Source organism: Ranitomeya variabilis, chromosome 5, assembly GCF_051348905.1.
Source record: "Ranitomeya variabilis isolate aRanVar5 chromosome 5, aRanVar5.hap1, whole genome shotgun sequence".
Lineage (NCBI taxonomy): Eukaryota > Metazoa > Chordata > Amphibia > Anura > Dendrobatidae > Ranitomeya > Ranitomeya variabilis.
This window is the reverse complement of record NC_135236.1, coordinates 217886545-217907689: the sequence shown is the minus strand read 5'-3', so window position 1 is coordinate 217907689 and position 21145 is coordinate 217886545. Positions and strand designations below refer to the sequence as shown.

The 21145-nt window shown below is 42.1% G+C and overlaps 1 protein-coding gene across 5 annotated transcripts in view; it reads left to right on the top strand.

Moving 5' to 3' along the window:
• Nucleotides 1–21145, top strand: part of NEDD4 (NEDD4 E3 ubiquitin protein ligase) — a 175650-nt gene that overhangs the window by 13595 nt on the left and 140910 nt on the right. The window contains exon 1 of one of the 5 annotated variants that reach the window (XM_077263794.1): nt 3700–3757. The exons of the other annotated variants lie outside the window; for them this stretch is intronic. The gene's annotated coding sequence lies outside the window, so the exon portion shown is untranslated. Of the gene's footprint in view, nt 1–3699; nt 3758–21145 lie in introns of those variants that run through there. 5 annotated transcript variants of the gene reach the window in all.

Below are 21145 nucleotides of genomic sequence, written 5' to 3'. Positions count from 1 at the left end.
CACCTCCGAACACCCGCTCATCTCGGCCTGCAGCAACACTCCACTTTTGCCTCCTCCAGCAGCAACCCTGGGACCCTGCTCCACTGCGGCCGGTAAATTTTTGGGGTAAAAAAAGTGCGTCTTATAATCCAAAAAATAGAGTATGCATGCATGCAGTTTTGACATACAAATCATCCATCAGCCTGCGATTTCAGGAGGTCGGCTATAAACTGCTTTCTCGATGGTATAAGGTCTCAACTCGCCTACACTCTATATTTTCAGATGCTGTTCCCATGTGTTGAAGATGTGGGGAGGAGGAGGGTAACGTATTACATGTTCTCTGGGGAAAAAGTACAACTAGTGATTTGTAAAATCACTGATCTTATCTCAGACCTTGACCCAGCTCTCGCACTTCTTCATCACAGCAACATTCTTTAAAAACATATAAAAATCCGATACTTAGAATCTCATAAGCTGAAAATAAAGATTAAACAACCACCACAAGACGGATTTTATCACCCCAGGTGTCATTAATCAGAATACTGGCGCCAACCTGATACTGTCTGTAGTTACTGTGCACAATCCTGCGGACAGGTTCCCTTTAAATGAAAAAGAACCTATAATGTTTGGTATCTTCAAACCCTTAAAGGGAACTTGTCACCCCGTGAACCAGGAAGGTTTTTTTGTCTCCGGCGAAAAAGCCGGAAGTGCCAGATCTGGCGCTTCTGGCTGTTTGCTAGAATGGAAGCCTATGGGAGCCGGAATGTGCCGGATCCCGAAAATGACAGATTCCGGAGCTGAATTCCGTTTTTTTTAAACTTGGCATGCTCCAAAATTATTTTTTTTTATCCAATTATCTGGATATGCTAGTCGGATCCGTCGCATCAGTTCTTCACAATCTGCACCGGATCCGTTTTTTCCAACATTCGCCGGATTGTGCCTGATGCAAAAACCTGATGTGTGAAAGTAGCGACTGAGACATGTCAGCACTTCTCCATTTCTCACCCACTCCTGGTTTTGGTTTATACGGTAAATACTGATGTGAAATACTGAGCGCGGCCTTAGACTGGAGCAGCGTAATATGCATCAAATTTATCAAACTTGTGTATGCTGATTGATATACCAGTGTAATTCCAAAGGGGCTGTCAACAGCTTTGCAGTTTTAAAAATCCTCTCCTTTCTCCAGAATGGACAGAAATGTCATTCTGTTGTGTACAGTTTACTGGCCACCCTGCTGTCTGAGTGGCCAGTTACCTAGGTGGCGCAGCTAGCGGGCTCCGTGCTGTAGCTGGAAAGCTTGCTGGATGTGGCCAGTCTCAGGCCCTCTTTATCAAATCGCATGCTGTAGAAGCAAAGCTCCTTCTAGTAGCCACCTGGGAGAGCACTGGGCCAGGGATGGGAGGCCTCTGAAGAAATAAGATTGAGACCATTCCCCCTTAAGACTGTCTAGTCTAAATTTACGCCATCTAATAGTCGGCTTACTGTGTGAAGGAAAAAAAAAAAGGGCCAAAATTGTGACGCATTTAGTGTCACGCTATAAACCGCACCTCAGCCCAGCAAGGCCACGCCCCTTTGTCAAAGGTTGTAAACATTTTCTAAAACACATTGTAAATATGATACCGTTTAGTAACCCCTTAACAACCGACGAGATTACTTTTAACGGCGGCAGTTAAGGGTACATAAATCCTTAACTGCCGCTTTTTAATGGCGCTGTGGAATGTGTATAGCGCCCCCCAGAGTCGGAATTTCTCTGGTGGCTTGGATACTGGGGGTAGCGGTGACCCCAGAGAACATGATTTGGGTCAGTTTTTACCGACCCCGCTTTTACGATCGCCGTTATTAACGATATAACGGTGACTGCAAAAAAGAAAAGTCTGATTCTCCATTGAATTTATCTCACCTCTGATGTGATCACACATCAGAGGAGAGAGAAATAGGGTCCCCCCGATACCTTCGGAGTCCCTGCATCCCCCTGTGATGTCCCCTGGGCCACCAGCGTCGTCTTCCAGGAGAAAATGGTGGGCGCAGTGCACCCGCCAAGATCTGCCTGCTGGCACCCGGCAACAATGGGACATTTTTCCTATTGGTTAATTTTGATCACTGTGATACAGTATCACAGTGATCAAAATTAAAAAAAAAAAGTAATTAACCCTTTAGGTAAAAATAATGAAATAAAAAATATATATTCCATTTTTCCATTAGGGTTTGGGTTGGGCTAAAGTGGGTTGGGCGTGAAGGTGTGGTTAGAATTTGGGGGGGTGGGTTCCACTGTTTAGGTACATCAGGGGGTCTCCAAACGCGTTCTAAGGCTATGTGCACACGTTAAGGATTTTTCATGTTTTTTTTTCCGGCCGTTTTCCGCAGAAAAAACGCTTAAAAAGTGCATACATAAGCATCCCATCATTTTAATGCATTCTGCAATTTTTGTGCACATGATGCGTTTTTTTCTGTGTAAAAAACGCAGCATGTTCATTACTTTTGGGGATTTTTCGCATTTTTGCCGCTATTTAATGCATTGGGAAGCTCCGGAAAAAAACGCGAAAAAATGCATGCGGATTTCCTGCAGGAAAAAGTCCGGTTTTGTTCAGGAAAATTCTGCAGAAAATCCTGACTTGCACATAGCCTAAAAGTCAACCGGTGCTCCCTCCCTTCTGAGCTCTGCCTTGTGCCGAAGCAATGGCTTTTCACCAGATATCTGGTATTGGTGTACTCAGGAGAAATTGTACAACAAATCTTGGGGTTCTTTTCCTTCTAATACCCTTGTGAAAAAAAAAATTGTAAAAAAGTGTGTCCCCCCCCTCCCCCCCCCCCCCAAAAAAAAACAAAACAAAAACATTAAATGTTCATTTTTTTTCCTTCCACATTGCTTTGGTTCTTGTGAAGCACCTGAAGGGTTAATAAACTTCTTGAATGTGGTTTTTCGCATCTTGAGAGGTGCAGTTTTTATAATGGTGTCACTTTTGGGTATTTAAAAAAAAAAAAATGGTTTTGTAAATTTTGTTGGAGAAAAGAGAAATCGCTGGTAAACTTTTAACCCTTATAATGTCCTAACAAGAAAATGTTTCTAAAATTGTGCTGATGTAAAGTAGACATGTGGGAAATTTCATTTAAGTATTTTGTGTGACATATTTCTCTGATTTAATGGCACAAAAAATCAAAGTTTGAAAAATTCTAAATTTTTGCCATATTGCGTTTTTCATAAATAAATGCAAGTCACATCGAATAAATGTTACCACTAAAATAGAGTACAATGTTACGAAAAAACACTCAGAATCACCGGGATCCACTGAAGCGTTCCTGAGTTATAACCTCATAAAGTGACAGTGGTCAGAATTGTAAAAATTGGCCTGGTCATTAAGTACCAAATTAGCTCTGCCGCTAAGGGGTTCAAGACAGTTTTTGTTTTTCACAAATGACACCAGAACTTTGGCACAGTTTAGCATTCTAACTGCTCCCCGATGAGGCGGTTCATCGGTCTGCGTGATCTGGAGCAGTGTTTTCCAACAATTGTAAATCAAGACTGCGCAAGTAACATGTATACGTAGAAGTTTGGGCACAGTATGAGTAGAGTGCCGGTAGCCTGCAGACAGGGTGTGCACACGGACCAGCAGGTGGGGAAAGTGCAGCGAGTAGTTTCAAATTCAATAAATTACTGGATAACTCTGTACTGAAACCTAGACGCTATTCACACATAATGGAAACGAGCAGGACGCCTCCCCGGCTAGCAGTCATGGCTCCTAATCCTTGCTAATGTGGTTGGTGCAGTCAGATTTCGCAGGTGAGATCCCGAGCAGCACAATAGATTCTTGCTCAGTGATGATGGATCTACCCTACCCCCGATCACCCATGTGTGGTGTATTTTATTGACGGCGTCCTCTTTACAGATGATCCCCGTTCCATCTCGGATTCCTCTAGAGAACGTTGTAGGGAGCAGTCACTATCGATTTTTGACAATCCAGTTCTCTTCTGAAATCTGTAGCGGCTTGGCTTTTTTATTGTGGGTTCTGTACAAGCTCCTGTTTGTGTGGGCTGGGCGTTATGTGACTACTGGGTGTGTTGCCACATTACATCTCGCACTTACTAGCAGGTCTCCACCACAATACACTGAGACCTTACTCCAGTGCCGGTGGTCTTCTAGCCGCAACCAAGAGAGCAAATGGTAATCCAAAGGAGCTGCGCAGTTCGGGTACACGGACATGTTGAGAAGAGGTTCTCGTTCTAGCGGGTGGAGATAGTGGTCCTGACCGGGGATGTGGATTTGGTCAGTCATCCATGTAGTAGGGGCTATGTCCGCTGATATTGTATCCTTCCTGAGGACAGAAGCACAAATCCTCATTTACCAGACATAGACTTGTCTGCATGAACACCAGAGCCTCAAAACTGCTCCGATTTGGTCACTAAACCTCATTTATAAAACTTTTTTAAAAGTACCGTAAATCCGCACAGCACACGGACTGTTCGCTACCGCCATACTTGAGCTTTGTGTTTTTCACAGATCCACAGACTTGTATTGGCCCTTTCCATCTGCAATACAGGAAAAAAATGGACATGTCTCCATGAGTTTTGCATAGACACATGCTACTGGAAAAAATCATGAATATGTGAATAAGACCATAGATTATAATGTATTGTGTTATACGTGGGGAAAAAAATTAGACACAACATGACGTCTGAATGAGACCTATAAAGGTATTTCAGGAAATTTGTTACTCGTTTTCACAAAAAAAAGATGCTGAAATTATGTAGGTTTTATTATTGGTATTTATTTTTTTTTAGACCCCATGAGGCTGCTGTATTTACTTTGGAAATCCTTGTCTGAATAACTGTGTAATCCTAATATTAACATGGGCATTTTATGTATGAAGCTAAAGCTGGGCTCATACACTATACATTTTAAAATTAGATAAGGAAACCATCATTACAAAAAATCCATGTCAGCATAGCCGTGTAATACTTTTACGTACACCAGTCTCATCAAGTCTGAGATCTATGTAATTAGTATGTATGCCGTTTGAAAGCCGAACCCATTTCCGAGGTTATCCCGGGACAATCTATTTCATGATGATGTCTCGTGGAGTTTGGATTGCTGTCATACAATAAAAATGTATCTTTTTCATTGATACACGAAGGATTATTGACTAACGGAATAGGAGCCTACCTCAGCAGCCAGAAGTGCCGTGTTGCAGTATTCACCTTCATGTGACCTTTTTTTGCGGGCTGACTGGTCTGTGAAAAATTGCAGCGAGACATACCCAATATTGATCCGGGTGTGGCTCCATAAGAAATCGGAACGCACTTGGTTGCCTACATGTACTGTTAATTTTTCACTTCTGTATTTTTTTCGAATCGGTGCAGAAATCTTACAGCAGTGACTGGTGAAACTCGGTCCGTTCTCGTACGTCAAAAAAATGAGGTGTGAATGAGGCCTGAGATTTTGACCCTTTTTCATCATTTGCGATTTATTTCTAACTTTGTTTGCACAAAAAAATCACTGCAAAAAAGCCACATGTCAACATATTGTACTCTCCAAGATGGTTGGGCAAGTCAGTATTTTAATATCATTGCACAAAACCTCTACAGCCCATAAATCCAGAAACTTTTTGTGTAATCCCAATCTAGCTGTCTTGGGCTTCAGGTTTGTCTGCAAAAAAAATCTACTACTCTATTCTGAAAAAGAAATTATGTATACAACGTATTGTCCCTGCAGATAAATATGGAGAGGGCCAAGAAGAGACAATTCCCTGCCAGGGTTCTTCAGACTTGTAGTAGATCACATAAAGGCCTGATTCATCATTGCTTTTTGTAGAGGCTTTTTTTTGTGTTCCCCTTTCAGGAGAAATTATTTTTATAGAACTTTTAGTTTTACGATGAGGGTAGGAAGGAGAAGCCTTTAAAAGCACTTCCTATGCGGTGTATACAGCGATTGATTGCCATCTCTGCCTTCCCAACAATCCTCTGCCTTGTGTATGGCTGTGATAGCCGGGTCCCCGCTCCTGCTGCTGTACAATCTCTTGCAAGCAGCTTACTTTGCAGTGATGTTTTAAATTGTCAGTGCAGAGTAAAGGCTGGACCGCCTGGTGGTTTAAAGATTGAAGCTGTATGGAAGCAGTTAAAAAACAAACAAACTTCCATCTGTGAGCTCATTGGAATTGCCTAGATTTCTGAATTGAATACTTTAGAAATGTGATGCGATTTCAATCAAAAATATAGAGAAAAGCCATTTAATTATACTGCTCATATCTTTTGAGTATATTGCGTAAACGTCCAAAATGAATGGAGAAAAATAAGTGAACCTCTGTGTAAATGACATCACCAACACGAGCTAATGGGTAAAAGGTGTTTGGTCAACCCTGCACTTGGTTTCACCCACAGAACTGAAACGTCGCCCTCTTGTGGTAGCGAATGGCTGCATGCTTTTGCCTCATGATCATGCGTCAATAGTACAGCCGATCACGCGTCTGTTTTCACCTTTACAATTAAAGAGATTAGGTTGTTAGTGTGGGTTTCATAGTTGCTTTGCACATTAAATAAAGTCACTTAGAGCCTGGTTAATGATGAACCTTTGTTAGTGTGAATCGTGCCTCAGCAGGCGCCTTTCAGAGGACCTCATAAGATATTAGAGACCTTGTTAAATTCTTTGGTGTACATCTATTACCAGCTCAAAAATGGAGAAACTTAAGTGCTGCTACTCTCCGTATGAGAGCATCCTGGTAAGATGACTCCAGGGCGGAGCACAATGTGCAATTATCAAATGCGAGAGGAACCCACAGTTAACAGATACCAAGTGAAGACTCTACGAACTGCAAGAACCCGTGAGACCACATCAATGTCTTATAATGCTTCTAGGAAAATGTTCTGTGGACAGATGATGGCAAAATGGAAATTTACTAGCCCAAATGCACCACACTAGAGGAGAAAGTCCCCACAAAACACAGAAACCTCATCCTAAACGTGAAGTGTGGTGGAGGGAGCAGCATGGAATGTGTCCTATTTACTGCCCCAGGGCCTGAATGCCTTGTGATCATTGATGGAATTATGAATTGTAAAGATTCAAGACTTTTACAGGACACTGTAAGGGCAACAGTTTATTACCTCAGAGGGGTTTTCCACCACTAGGATGTTGATGACCGAACCATAGGATAGGTCATCAAGACAAGAATGTTGAGGGTCCCACATTCGACACCCCCTTCGATCAGCAGTTAGTACCTCTGTCAGAGACCAGATGTAAACTGTGTGAGGAACAGAACAAGCCTTCTCCATTATACGGTTTATTGGCTGCTGGTGGGAGCTGTAGATCAGCTCCTATAGTTTAAGTTGAAGAGATGGTGGATGAGGCAACAAGACTTATGACCCAAAGGACACAAGTCAGTCAACTAAAGAATGTTTGGTTTAAGAAGATTTCTGTTTGGAATGGTTAAGTCCGACCTTTAGCCCTTTTAATATGCTGTGGCTTGACCTTAAAGGGAACCTGTCACCACTTTTATGCTCTATCAGCTAAAAATATTTAATTGCTTGTCAGGAATGCATTCCACATCTACATTTGAAACCCCCCGACACCCCATGCATCACGTGCGCCGTACTGCTTTTCCCGCCTTTGGGCAAAGCATACTGCGCACGCGCGAGGTCACATTGCAACGCACACGTGCAAAGTCTGTATGCACTCTGCGAGATTCACAGCGAAGAATGCGTACAGCAAGCCGAGGAGGGGTGGAGTGAGGGAACAGAGGCAACGCACATCGGACAGGACTGAACAGATTAACATACTGCGCGGGACAAATTAAAAAGTTTTTTATGGGTGATGCATGGGGTGTCGGGGGGGGGGGGGGGGTTCAAATGTAGATGTGGAATGCATACCTGACAAGCAATTAAATTATATTTTTAGCTGATAGAGCAAAAAAGTGGTGACCGTTCCCTATGCATCCAAAGCTTCACAGAAAATTTGTCAGCATTTGTTTTTTGCATACGTATAAAGTGATCTGACTGAGGCAGTGCAAGTGTTAATTGGAGGGGAAGATCTACAGGTTATTATATTAAAGTAAGTAAACCCTTGTTCTGTGCGCTTGAGACGTTTACTCAATGTGCTCAAGAAAAGCCATGAACCGTATAACCACGTGTGTTGTAGTTTAGATTGTGTTTGTCGGATGGTGCATGGTGTGAGCATAACACACATCAATAGTGTCATGATTTTACTTGTTGGTGTAAATGCCATATTTATTAACCACTTAGTGGTTTTTGATATCTGACCAGTGTCACTGTGGTAATAACTCTGGAACGCTTCACCAAATCTCAGTGATTCTGAAGATGTCTTTTCGTGGCACATTATACTTTATTATGAAGGAAAATTTACGTCAATATGTTGTGTTCATTTATTTAAAAAAAAAAAAAAAAATTGACATAAAAAATTAGCAATTTTCAAACTTTGACTATCCGTTTAAGGCTGGCGTCACATTTAATGTATGAAAAATCGGCCCGAATCTCTCAGCCGAGAGTCACACAAGTGTTCTCCATATGGTCTTCTGTGTGTAATGCGATGACCTATGTATCTGTTTGACATGCGTATGGCTTATTGAATTGAATTTAATGGCTCAATGGGTTGAAATGAGGAAAATGCTTGTGTATTTCTGTGTGGCGTTCGATTTTATTTTATTTTTTTCTCGCACCAATAGACTTCCATATCTCGGACGATATACATGTAAAATAACAGCATGCTGCTATTTCACTCGCACGCTGAATACGCCTGAGGAGAAAAATGCTGATGGGAGCTGCCCCATAGATTAACACTGGTCCGAGTGCTACGCGATGGCTTCTCGCCCGTATTCTACGGTAGTGTGACCCCGGCCTACTCCAGATAGTCATACCACAGCAAAACGTTAATAACATTTCCCTCATCGCTGTTTTACAGCAGCACCATTTGTAGAATGTTGATTTTGTTAACATTTTAGGAGGTTTAAAAAAAGAGCAGAAATTTTTCTTTATTTTTCAAGGAAATGTACAAAATTTACCGTACTTGTTTAGGGACCTATCTAGGTTTGAAGTGCCTTTAGTCCTATATATTGGAAAACACCCCAAAGTGATACCATTTTAAAGACAGCACCCCTCAACATATTAAAAACCGCTGTCAGGTAGTGTATTAACCCTTCAGGTGATTTTCAGGAATTAATGGAAAGTGACATGACAGAAATGAAAAATTGTATTTTGGCGGTCATTAAGGGGTTAAAATGTGGCATCTCCGTTCCATACTGCCTCCTTTCATGAATTCAGCTTGCCACTATTTACAAGCGTGCTCTGGTAAGTGTGTACTATTGTTTCTAACTTGACCACTTACTAATACGACTGTTTAAGCTACTTTGACACACCAGTTTTTTGCCAACAGGCACAATCCGGTGAATTTTTTTTTTTTAAACGGATCCGGCAAAAATTATTAAAAAACTGATACGATGGATCGTGGTTTTTTTGCTGAATCCACTTTTTTTTTTCTTTTGTAAACCCGGGGATAGAGTTTGGACTTCCTGTTCCGGGGAAGAGAGAAAGAGAACCGGATTTCATCATTTCACCTCATGTTTTATAAGTTTTTCGCAGGCTAGATAAAATGTTCTTATGTACGTTTTCTCTGGCCGCCGGAGAAAGGATTTTCAACGGATCCAGCAAAAAACGGATGAAATGTGAAGCCATCCATCGCTAATACAAGTCTATGAGGAAAAAAAAACCGTATCAGTTTTTTTTTTCAAAATTCGCCATATTGTGCCGGACGGCAAAAAACTGATGAGTGAGAAAGTAGCCTTATTCTGCGGAGGAAGATGTAAAAATAAACTTGTAATCCATGTTTGAGGAGATGGTAATGATCAAAAGGTAAAACGTGCATGTTTTGTGCAATGGTCCAGCCATCTTTTATACAAAATGGATTCCATATAAATCTGCGTGATCCAGGCTCCCACCACTATTAGTGTATGCACAGATACGATGAGCAATAGTAAGGGGGTAGCTGAAGGCATCATGCTGCGCTCCGGTCTCCCTCAGTGTTTCTCTGTAGCTCTGGTTCCATTGTTCGCCTGAGCATTCTGGGACCTCTGGTTCATGTCTGGTGTAACCTGTTGCACAAGCTATGGCTAGCATTTTCAAAATGAATACGTTTATTATGTTTTGCACAAATGAAACTTCTATGGAATCTCAAAAATGGAGTTCAGGCTTGTGCTGCTAAATTCTTTCCACTTTTCATTTGTTTGTTTTTTTGTAAACATTCCTTTCCTTTGAAGATAAGAACTTTTTTTCATATTTTAAAGATGAGATCAGTCTACCATACATAATTTATCTGAGCACTTTAACCCCTTTCAGACAAAGCCTGTTTTCGGCTACGTGCACACTTTGCGGAAAGCCCTGCTGATTTTTTTCCGGGCTGATTTTTGGTAAATCCGCAGGTAAACCGCACTGCGGAATTACCGCGTTTTGTGTGCGGATTCCACCTGCGGTTTTACACCTGCGGATTCCTATTATGGAGCAGGTGTAAACTGCTGCGGAATCCGCACAAAGAATTGACATGCTGCAGAATAAACAACGCTACATTTCCGCTAATTTTTTTTTCCACAGCATGTGCACTGCGGATTTTGTTTTCCATAGGTTTACAAGGTACTGTAAGCTCAGGGAAAACAGCTGCGGATCCGCAGCGTCAAAACCACTGCGGATCCGCAACGTGTGCACATACCCTTCACCTTAATGACCAGGACAATTTTTACAATTCTAACCACTGCCACTTTGAGGTAATAACTCTGGAACGCTTCAACGGATCCTGCTGATTCTGAGGATGTTTTCTCGTGAGATATTGTACTTCATGGTAGTGGTCAAATTTCTTTGATATGACTTGCGTTTATTTGTGAATAATACGGAAATTTGGCAAAAATTAGCAATTTTCAAACTTTAAATTTTTATGCCCTTAAATCGGAGAGTCGTATCGCACAAAATAGTTCATAAATAACATTTCCCACATGTCTACTTTACATCCCCACAATTTTGGAACATTATTTTTATTTTTTTTTTGTTAGGAAGTTATAAGGGTTAAAAGTTGACCAGCAATTTCTCATTTTTACAACCGGGACCACCTCACACTTGAAGTGACTTTGAGGCGCCTATATGACAGAAAATGCCCCAAAATGACACCATTCTAAAACCTGCACCCCTCAAGGTGCTCAAAACCACATTTAAAAAGTTTATTAACCCTTCAGGTGCTTCACAGGAATTTTTGGAATGTGGAAGGAAAAAAATAATTAACTTTTCTTTCACAAAAAATTTCCTTTAGGCTGGAGTCACACTGCCGTATTTCTCGTGCGATAATCACATCGCACTGCAGGGACTGGCCGGCACCTCTCCTGACCTGGCCAGCACCTCTCCTGACCCCAGCATGATGATTACTATGCAGCTGTCAAGCTCAGATCAGGAGAGCCAGCAGCCAGTACAAGTTTTACGATGCGATTCTCGCAGGAGAAATACGGCAGTGACTCCAGCCTTGGACAATTTTTTTTTTTTTCTTTCTTTCACAAGGGTAACAGGAGAAAATGGACCATACATTTTGTTGTTTAATTTCTCCTGAGCATGCCAATACCCCATATGTGGGGGAAATCTACTGTTTGGGCACAGGGCTCGAAGGTAAGGAGCGCCATTTGACTTGTTGAATGTAAAATATGCTGGAATAATTAGCGGTTGCAATGTCGTGTTTGGAGAGCCCCTGATGTGCCTAAACAGTGGAAACCCCCAACAAGTAACACCATTTTGGAAACTAGACCCCTATGGGACCTTATGTAGATGTGTATTGAGCACCTTGAACCCACAGGTGCTTCACAATAGTTAAAGGGAACCTGTCACCCCCAAAATCGATGGTGAGGTAAAAGAGGAGAAAAAGAGGTTGTATTATACTCACCCAGGGGCGGTCCCGCTGCGGTCCGGTCGGATGGGTGTCTCAGGTCTGCTCTAGCGCCTCCTATCTTCATAGGATGACGTCCTCTTCTTGTCTTCACACTGCGGCTCCGGCATACTTTGTCTGCCCTGTTGAGGGCAGAGCAAAGTACTGCAGTGCGCAGGTGCTGGGCCTCTCTGACCTTTCCGGCGCCTGCGCACTGCAGTACTTTGCTCTGCCCTCAACAGGGCAGACAAAGTATGCCTGCGCCGGAGCCGCGGTGTGAAGACCAGAAGAGGAGGTCATGGAATGAAGATGGGAGGCCCCGGACCTGAGATGCCCATCCGAGCAGGACCACCCCTGGGTGAGTATAATCTAACGTCTTTTTCTCCTCTTTCAGGTAACATCAGCGGCTTATTTACAGCATTACAGAATGCTGTAGATAAGCCCCTGATGACGGTGAGCTTACCTCACCATCGATTTGGGGGGGTGACAGGTTCCCTTTAAAAACGTAGAGCTGTGGAAATTTAAAAAAAAAAAAAAAAAAATTTCCAAATCTTTTAAGCTTTTTAAGCTCTAAATCTTGCATTTTCATAAGGTTAAAAGGAGAAATTGCTCCATTCAATTTGTTGTTCAATTTCTCTTGCGTACACAGATGTGGGGGACTACTACTGTTTGGGCGCACAGCAGGGCTCGGAAGGGAAGGAGCTCCATTTGACTTTTTGAATACAAAATTTGATGTGCCTAAACAGTGCAAGCCCCCAACAAGTGGAACTTATCTAGATGTGTATTGAGCACCTTGAACCCCCAGGTGCTTCACAGAATTTTATAACGTTAAGCCGTGAACATAAAAAAAAAAAATCACATTTTTTTACACACATCTTTTTAGCTACAAATTTTGTATTTTTTTCACAAGGGCAAAAGGAGAAAATGGACCCCAAAGTTTGTTGTGCAATTTCTCCTCAGTTCACAGATACCCCATATGTTGTCGACAACCACTTTTGAGGCACAGTGCAAGGCTCAGAGGGGAAGTAGCGCCATATTACAGTGCAGATTTTGCTCCACTTGTTTGAGGGTGCCATGTTACATTGGCAGAGCCTCTGAGGTGCCAGAACAGCAGATCCCCCATAAGTGACCCCATTTTATCAATTAAGCATCTCCATGAATTCATCTATGGTTGCAGTGATCATATTGACACCACAGGTTTCACAATCTTTTAATTTTTTTTCTTCTCTGCCAAATGGTATAATTTACATTTTTACCACCAAGATTGTGTGTTAGTCCCAATTTTTACATTTTCATATTGGGAAATGAGTAAAAATGATACCAGAATGTGTCCCACAATTTCTGCTGAATGTAGAAATACCCCATATGTGGCTGTACAGTACTACTTAGCCATACGGAGTGACTCGGAAGGGATGGAGCGCTATTTGCCTCCTGGAATGCAGATTTTCCTAGACTAGTTTGTGGATTTCATATAAAGAGCCCCTAAATGCTAGAAAAGCAGAATCCCCCTCAAGTGCCCCCATTTTGGAAATTATTACTCTTAGGGAATTTACAGTTATATGAAAAAGTTTGGGCACCCCTATTAATCTTAAGCTTAATGTTTTATAAAAATTGTTGTTGTTTTTTTTGCAACAGCTATTTCAGTTTCATATATCTAATAACTGTTGGACACAGTAATGTTTCTGCCTGGAAATGAGGTTTATTGTACTAACAGAAAATGTGCAATCTGCATTCAAACAAAATGACAGGTGCGTAAGTATGGGCACCCTTATCATTTTCTTGTTTTACATACCTACTTTTTACTGACTTACTAAAGCACTTTTTTTGGTTTTGTAACCTCATTGAGCTTTGAACTTCATAGTCAGGCGTATGCAATCATGAGAAAAGCTACTTAAAGTGGCCACTTGCAAGTTGTTCTCCTGTTTGAATCTCCTCTGAAGACTGGCATCATGGGCTCCTCAAAACAACTGTCAAATGATCTGAAAACAAAGATTATTCAACATAGTTGTTCAGGGGAAGGATACAAAAAGCTGTCTCAGAGGTTTAACCTGTCAATTTCCACTGTGAGGAACATAACAAGAACTGTACCTGTGTTCTTCCATTTCCTTACTAAGGCCAGAAGTGGCAGGCCAAGAAAAACATCAGAAAGGCAGAGAAGAAGAATGGTGAGATCAGTCAAGGACAATCCTCAGACCATCCCCAGAGAGCTGCAGCATCAACTTGCTGCAGATGGTGTCACTGTGCATCGGTCAACTATACAACGCACTGTGTTTTTTTGCCACCATGCATAACGCCTTTTTGTATGACCAAACAACTCAATCTTGGTTTCATCAGTCCACAGGACCTTCTTCCAAAAAGAAATTGGCTTCTCCAAATGTGCTTTTGCATACCTCAGCCGACTCTGTTTGTGGCGTGCTTGCAGAAACGGCTTCTTTCGCATCATTCTCCCATACAGCTTCTCCTTGTGCAAAGTGCGTTGTATAGTTGACCGATGCACAGTGACACCATCTGCAGCAAGTTGATGCTGCAGCTCTCTGGAGGTGGCCTGAGGATTGTCCTTGACTGATCTCACCATTCTTCTCTGCCTTTCTGATGTTTTTCTTGACCTGCCACTTCTGGCCTTAACAAGAACTGTACCTGTGTTCTTCCATTCCCTTACTATGTTCCTCACAGTGGAAATTGACAGGTTAAATCTCTGAGACAGCTTTTTGTATCCTTCCCCTGAACAACTATGTTGAATAATCTTTGTTTTCAGATCATTTGACAGTTGTTTTGAGGAGCCCATGATGCCACTCTTCAGAGGAGATTCAAACAGGAGAACAACTTGCAAGTGGCTACTTTAACCCCTTCACCCCCGGAGCTTTTTCCCTTTTCGTTTTTCGCTCCCCTCCTTCCCAGAGCCATAACTTTTTTTATTTTTCCGTCAATTTGGCCATGTGAGGGCTTATTTGTTGCGGGACGAGTTGTACTTTTGAACGACATCATTGGTTTTAGCATGTCGTGTACTAGAAAACGGGAAAAAAATTCCAAGTGCAGTGAAATTGCAAAAAAAGTGCAATCCCACACTTGTTTTTTGCTTGCCTATTTTGCTAGGTTCACTAAATGCTAAAACTGACCTGCCATTATGATTCTCCAGGTCACTACGAGTTCATAGACACCTAACATGACTAGGTTATTTTTCACCTAAGTGGTGAAAAAAAATTCCAAACTTTGCAAAAAACAAAACAAAATTGCGCTATTTTCCGATACTCGTAGCGTCTTCATTTTTCGTGATCTGGGGTCAGGTGAGGGCTTATTTTTTGCGTGCCGAGCTGGCGTTTTTAATGATAGCATTTTGGTGCAGATATGTTCTTTTGATCGCCCGTTATTGCATTTTAATGCAATGTCGTGGCGACCAAAAAAACGTAAATCTGGCGTTTCGAATTTTTTTCTCATTACGCCATTTAGCGATCAGGTTAATGTTTTTTTTTTATTGATAGATCGGGCGATTCTGAACGCGGCGATACCAAATATGTGTAGGTTGGGGGTTTTTTTTATTGATTTATTTTGATTGGGGCGAAAGGGGGGTGATTTAAACTTTTATATTTTTTTTATTTTTTTCACATTTTTAAAAACTTTTTTTTTTTTTCTTTTGCCATGCTTCTATAGCCTCCATGGGAGGCTAGAAGCAGGCACAGCCCGATCGGCTCTGCTATGCAGCAGTGATCATAAGATCGCTGCTACACAGCAGATTTGCAGGTGTGCTGTGAGCGCCGACCACAGGGGGGCGCTCACAGCCACCGGCAATCAGTAACCATAGAGGTCTCAAGGACCTCTATGGTTACAATGGAGGAGCATCGCCGACCACCGATCATGTGACGGGGGTCGGCGATGCGCTCATATCCGGCCGCACGGCTGGATGCGGTAGTTAAATGCCGCTGTCTGCGTTTGACAGCGGCATTTAACTAGTTAATAGGCGCGCGCAGATCGCGATTCTGCTCGCGCCTATTGCGGGCACATGTCAGCTGTACAAAACAGCTGACATGTCCCGGCTTTGATGTGCGCTCACCGCCGGAGCGCACATCAAAGCGGGGGTCCCGACATGTGACGTACTATACCGTCACATGTCGGGAAGGGGTTAAGTAGCTTTTCTCATGATTGCATACACCTGGCTGTGAAGTTCAAAGCTCAATGAGGTTACAAAACCAAAAAAAGTGCTTTAGTAAGTCAGTAAAAAGTAGGTAGGAGTATTTAAAACAAGAAAATGATAAGGGTGCCCATACTTATGCACCTGTCAAATTTTGTTTGAATGCAGATTGCACATTTTCTGTTAGTACAATAAACCTCATTTCAAGGCAGAAACATTACTGTGTCCAACAGTTATTAGATATATGAAACTGAAATGGCTGTTGCAAAAAAATTTTTTTTATAAAACATTAAGCTTAAGATTAATAGGGGTGCCCAAACTTTTTCATATAACTGTATCTACAGATGTAGTGACGATTTTGACTCCATGGGTGTTTTCCAGAAACAGGCAGCAGCGGATGTTGCTGAGTGAAAATTGCAAACTGCTGCTGTTGTGACCAGTAGGGTTGAGCGACCTTAACTTTTATAGGGTCGGGTTTCACGAAACCCGACTTTCTCAAAAGTCGGGTCGCGTGAAATCGGCCGATCCTATAAAAAAGTCGGGGTCGGGGTCGACCGAAACCCGAAACCCAATGCACTGCAATGGGATACTATGGTTCCCAGGGTCTGAAGGAGAGGAAACTCTCCTTCAGGCCCTGGGATCCATATTTAAGTGTAAAATAAAGAATTAAAATAAAAAATATTGATATACTCACCTGTCCGGCGGCCCCTGCAACTTACCGAGGGAACCGGCGGCCTGCTTTGGTTAAAATGAGCGCGTCCAGGGCCTTCCGTGACGTCACGGCTTTGTGATTGGTCGCGACGGCCCATGTGACCGCCACGCGACCAATCACAAGCCGCGGACGTCATTCTCGGGTCCTAAATTCCTAGAATTCTAGGAATTTAGGACCTGAGAATGACGTCCGCGGCTTGTGATTGGTCGCGTGGCGGTCACATGGGCCGTCGCGACCAATCACAAAGCCGTGACGTCATCTTAAGGTCCTTCACGCGCTGATTCTTAGGAAGGAAGGCTGCCGGAAAGAAGCAGGTCGCGTCCGAGGGTGAGTATATTCCTATTAGGTATATACTCACCCTCGGCTTCTTTCCGGCAGCCTTCCTTCCTAAGAATCAGCGCGTGAAGGACCTTAAGATGACGTCACGGCTGGGTCATTCCATGTCAAGTGAACCAATGATTTTTACCACTATATTTTTAATTCTTTTGAGATTTTGATATTTGGTAATAGTGTGTCAGAGAATGCAAAATGTGAAGAAGAAAAAATTCTAGATATTTTTTTTTTTTTTAATTGATTTTCAAAGTTCGGAAAAAGTGCGAATTTCAGTGTTGCCTGCCTTTACATTTCTCCCCATAACTCAGGCTAGAAAAGAGATAGAGAAACAAAATAAACACCATTCTACTCAGAACTGTACAGGCTTTCACCAGATATGTCACAAGAGTATCTTTGATAATATTTTACCTATGCGAACGCAAGCGCAAAACTTTAAAACGCATTTCCAAAAAAAACGTTTAATTTAAAAATTTCAAAAGCTGCACATGTGCCTGCTATGCTCCTAGCCACATCTATACCAAAATACAAGCTGGGATCGTGATGGGATCATATTTTAAAAAATAAAACTATTACAGTGTCAGTTCAAAAATCTTGATTTCAGATCTGTTCAGCCTGTGGTGTAGAAGTGTGGGGTCTAGATTTAGTGTTGGGGCTGAGGATGACCAGGGGTAGACGGTGACTGCAGAGCAGATGACCGGCCGGCAGCTCGGGCCTCCAGAGGCCGTATTCACACCAAATCTTATCACCCAGGCAACTCCTCAAATGGAGGGAGAAAAATACTCTTAACATCCAGTTCATGTATTGTACAAACCAGGACTACGAAGAGGAGGAGGAGGAGAGTTTGTTATAACATCAGTTACAGGAAGCAGAACCCATCACAGGGACTCAGCAATACCGGACTGTCATCCCATGTAGTGGAAATAAAGACAGTGACGTCCATGAAGTGGTAGAAGGCGGCACAAGATCGGCAATGGATGACACAACTGGTGATGTGACCTGTGAATATGATCGGTGCTGGCGGCTACTGGACTCTCCAAAGATTGTGAAAATGAAGACGTAGAAGTGACTTTTCTGTACTTTCTGGCCCAGCGCCGTCCTTTGTGTATCCAAGAAAACCAGACATTGTAAAAGTGAACAAAAATCAGATATAACTCAGGTGGAGCCGAGCACCATGACAGCCGCACATACTCTGACACAAAAGGAGACGGCCATTGCTAGTGAGCGCTTATGGGCAAGATGACATTTCACACTAGAAGGGACACATTGATGATAGAAGGCCAGTGTAAAAACCTACTATTAATTGTTTGATTAGTTCATATTTTATAGTACGAGGATTTAACTACTGGACTATTCTTCTTAAACACTTCAGAAATTACATGTTTAGTGATATAGTAGAAAAAAATTGTTCCATGTATAAATAGGTGGTAGAAATATTGGTTCTTTTAATCTTGTTTTTAACATATAATTAGGATCAGACTGTATTTAGAAAATCACACTTGAGGATGTGATCACCTTTTATCTTTTGGCTTGTTCAATGAATTCAGGTTGAAAATGCTGAGCAGGTTGTTATGATGATTAAGATTTATTTATTCTGGCACTTCGGGATTTGTTTTTTGCGTTTCTTTATTGTTACATATAAATGTTGAATGCAATAAGTTGTAATTTGAAAGGAAAAAAGGAAGAAACTCACACAAACATAAAATCAGATGATTCAAGGCTTAACAAAAAATACAAATGTGATAGATCCCAAGTTGAATCCCTGTACAAATATAAACAAGGACACAAGTAACACACATGCATGTTTTCACAATTTTAAAACATACGTTTTTTCCAGAATTGCGCATCAAAATTTTTAATGTGATTTCTCCAAAAAAAAAATATAAAGAAACATAGTCTTGTGACATATCAAATGAAAGCCGGTACCGTTCTGAGAAAAATGATGCCTCTCCCACCTCTATATCTTAATTCTAGCCCGAGATATGATAAAAAATGTAAAGCCATACAAGGCCAAAATCCGCACTTTTTCAAAACTTTAAAAATCTGTAAAAAATTAACTGATGAAGAAAAAAATTCTGAACTTTTAATTTGTAATTAACTAAAGTTGTACTTCAGAAAAACAAAAAATAAAAAAAATCTAAAGACGTAAGGTAAAAAAAATTCATATTTGGATCACTTGATATGGAATGACCCGGCTTGTGATTGGTCGCGACGGCCCATGTGACCGCCACGCGACCAATCACAAGCCGCGGACGTCACCGCAGGCCATTCACGCGCTGATTCTTAGGAAGGAAGGCTGCTGGTTAGTACCAGGGCGCGTCAGAGGGTGAGTATATCAATATTTTTTATTTTGATTCTTTATTTTACACTTAAATATGGATTCCGATACCGATTCCCGATATCGCAAACATATAGGAACTCGGTATCGGAATTCCGATCCCAGATTCAGAAGATCGCCGACCTCATGGCCGACCCCACACAGGGGTTGGGTCGGGTTTCATGAAACCCGACTTTGCCAAAAGTCGGCGACTTCTGAAAATGGCCGACCCGTTTCGCTCAACCCTAGTGACCAGTACATTCTGCCCAGCTCATGCTTCTGGAGACACGCACATGTAAATTAGGCTGGCTCCCATCACTACAGAAATGCCAAGCATGTGGGCCCTAAATGTTTAGGCACACTGGAGCTCAGAAAGGAGGGGGGCATTTGGATTTGGGAGCAGAGAATTGGCTGAATTTCTTTTGGCGGTTGAGGAGCCATTTCGCTTTTCCAGAGCCTTTGTGCTACCAGTAACATGGAAGCCCCCTATATTTCCATTAACAGATGACAGATCTGATTGGAGACTTGATTGTTTTAGTGGGTTGAGTGGAAGCTTTTATTGGGAACATTTTACATAACTTTTCGGATCAGTTATCTGGCACTACGCTGTCCACTTACTTTGGGGTTTCCATCTAAATCTGAGTGACGTGATTCAGATGAAACACCCGAGGGATCCATTCACTATAGTGAGGCAGCAGAGTTACTCTGGACTCCATCTGGCCTGTGTTCCACGATTTCCTTCTTTTCAGAAGTGCACAAAACTATGGCCGACGTCACTTTTATGCGATCCTAAAAAGACGGACATCCCCGGATCACAAGTGCTATGGCATCAGCAGTGCCTCCATCTGCCCCACTGTAGGGAATTTTCCACCGGGGTTCTGTCTGAATCATGTATTTCAGAGACTTAAGGTACCTTCACACGAAACGACTTTACAACGAGAACGACAACGATCCGTGACGTTGCAGCGTCCTGGATAGCGATATCGTTCTGTTTGACACGCAGCAGCGATCTGGATCCTGCTGTGATATCGCTGGTCGTTGATTAAAGTTCAGAACTTTATTTGGTCGTCAGATCGGCGTGTATCGTCGTGTTTGACAGCAAAAGCAACGATGCCAGCAATGTTAAACATGGAGCTAACGACCTGTGAGAACGATAAGTGCGTCACCGCTACGTCACAGGATCGCTCCTGCGTCGTTCTGGAGCTGCTGTGTTTGACATCTCTACATCGATGTAAACAGCGACGCTGCAGCGATCGGATTGTTGTCGTTCTCGTTGTAAAGTCGTTTCGTGTGAAGGTACCTTTACACGGAAACCCCAGTGTAAGCGCTCAGCGCAGAGCACAGGATAAATGTACACTGAGCCTTATTGCAATCTTTGGGACACTGTTCCTTGTGCGGTATCAGTGATTACGCGACTTTATCCTTTGGGTCGGTGCGATTACAGCGATACCAGATTTATTTCAGGTTTTTATGTTTGGCTGCTGTCACACACTAAAAGATGCTTTTTATTGTAAAACTAGTTTTTGCATCACCATATTGTGAGAGCTATAATTTTTTTGTATTTCGGTCATGTGAGGGCTTGTTTTTTGCGGGATGAGCTGATGTTTTTATTGGTACTGTTTTTGGGCATATGACATTTTTTGATCACTATCTATTCCGATTTTTTGGGAGACAGAATGAAAAAAAAAAACAATTCTGGAATTGCGTTTTTTTTTTTTTTTTTTTAATTTTATACCATTCTGCTTGTGGTAAAATTGGTAAGACAGTTTTATTCTTCGGGTCAGTACGATT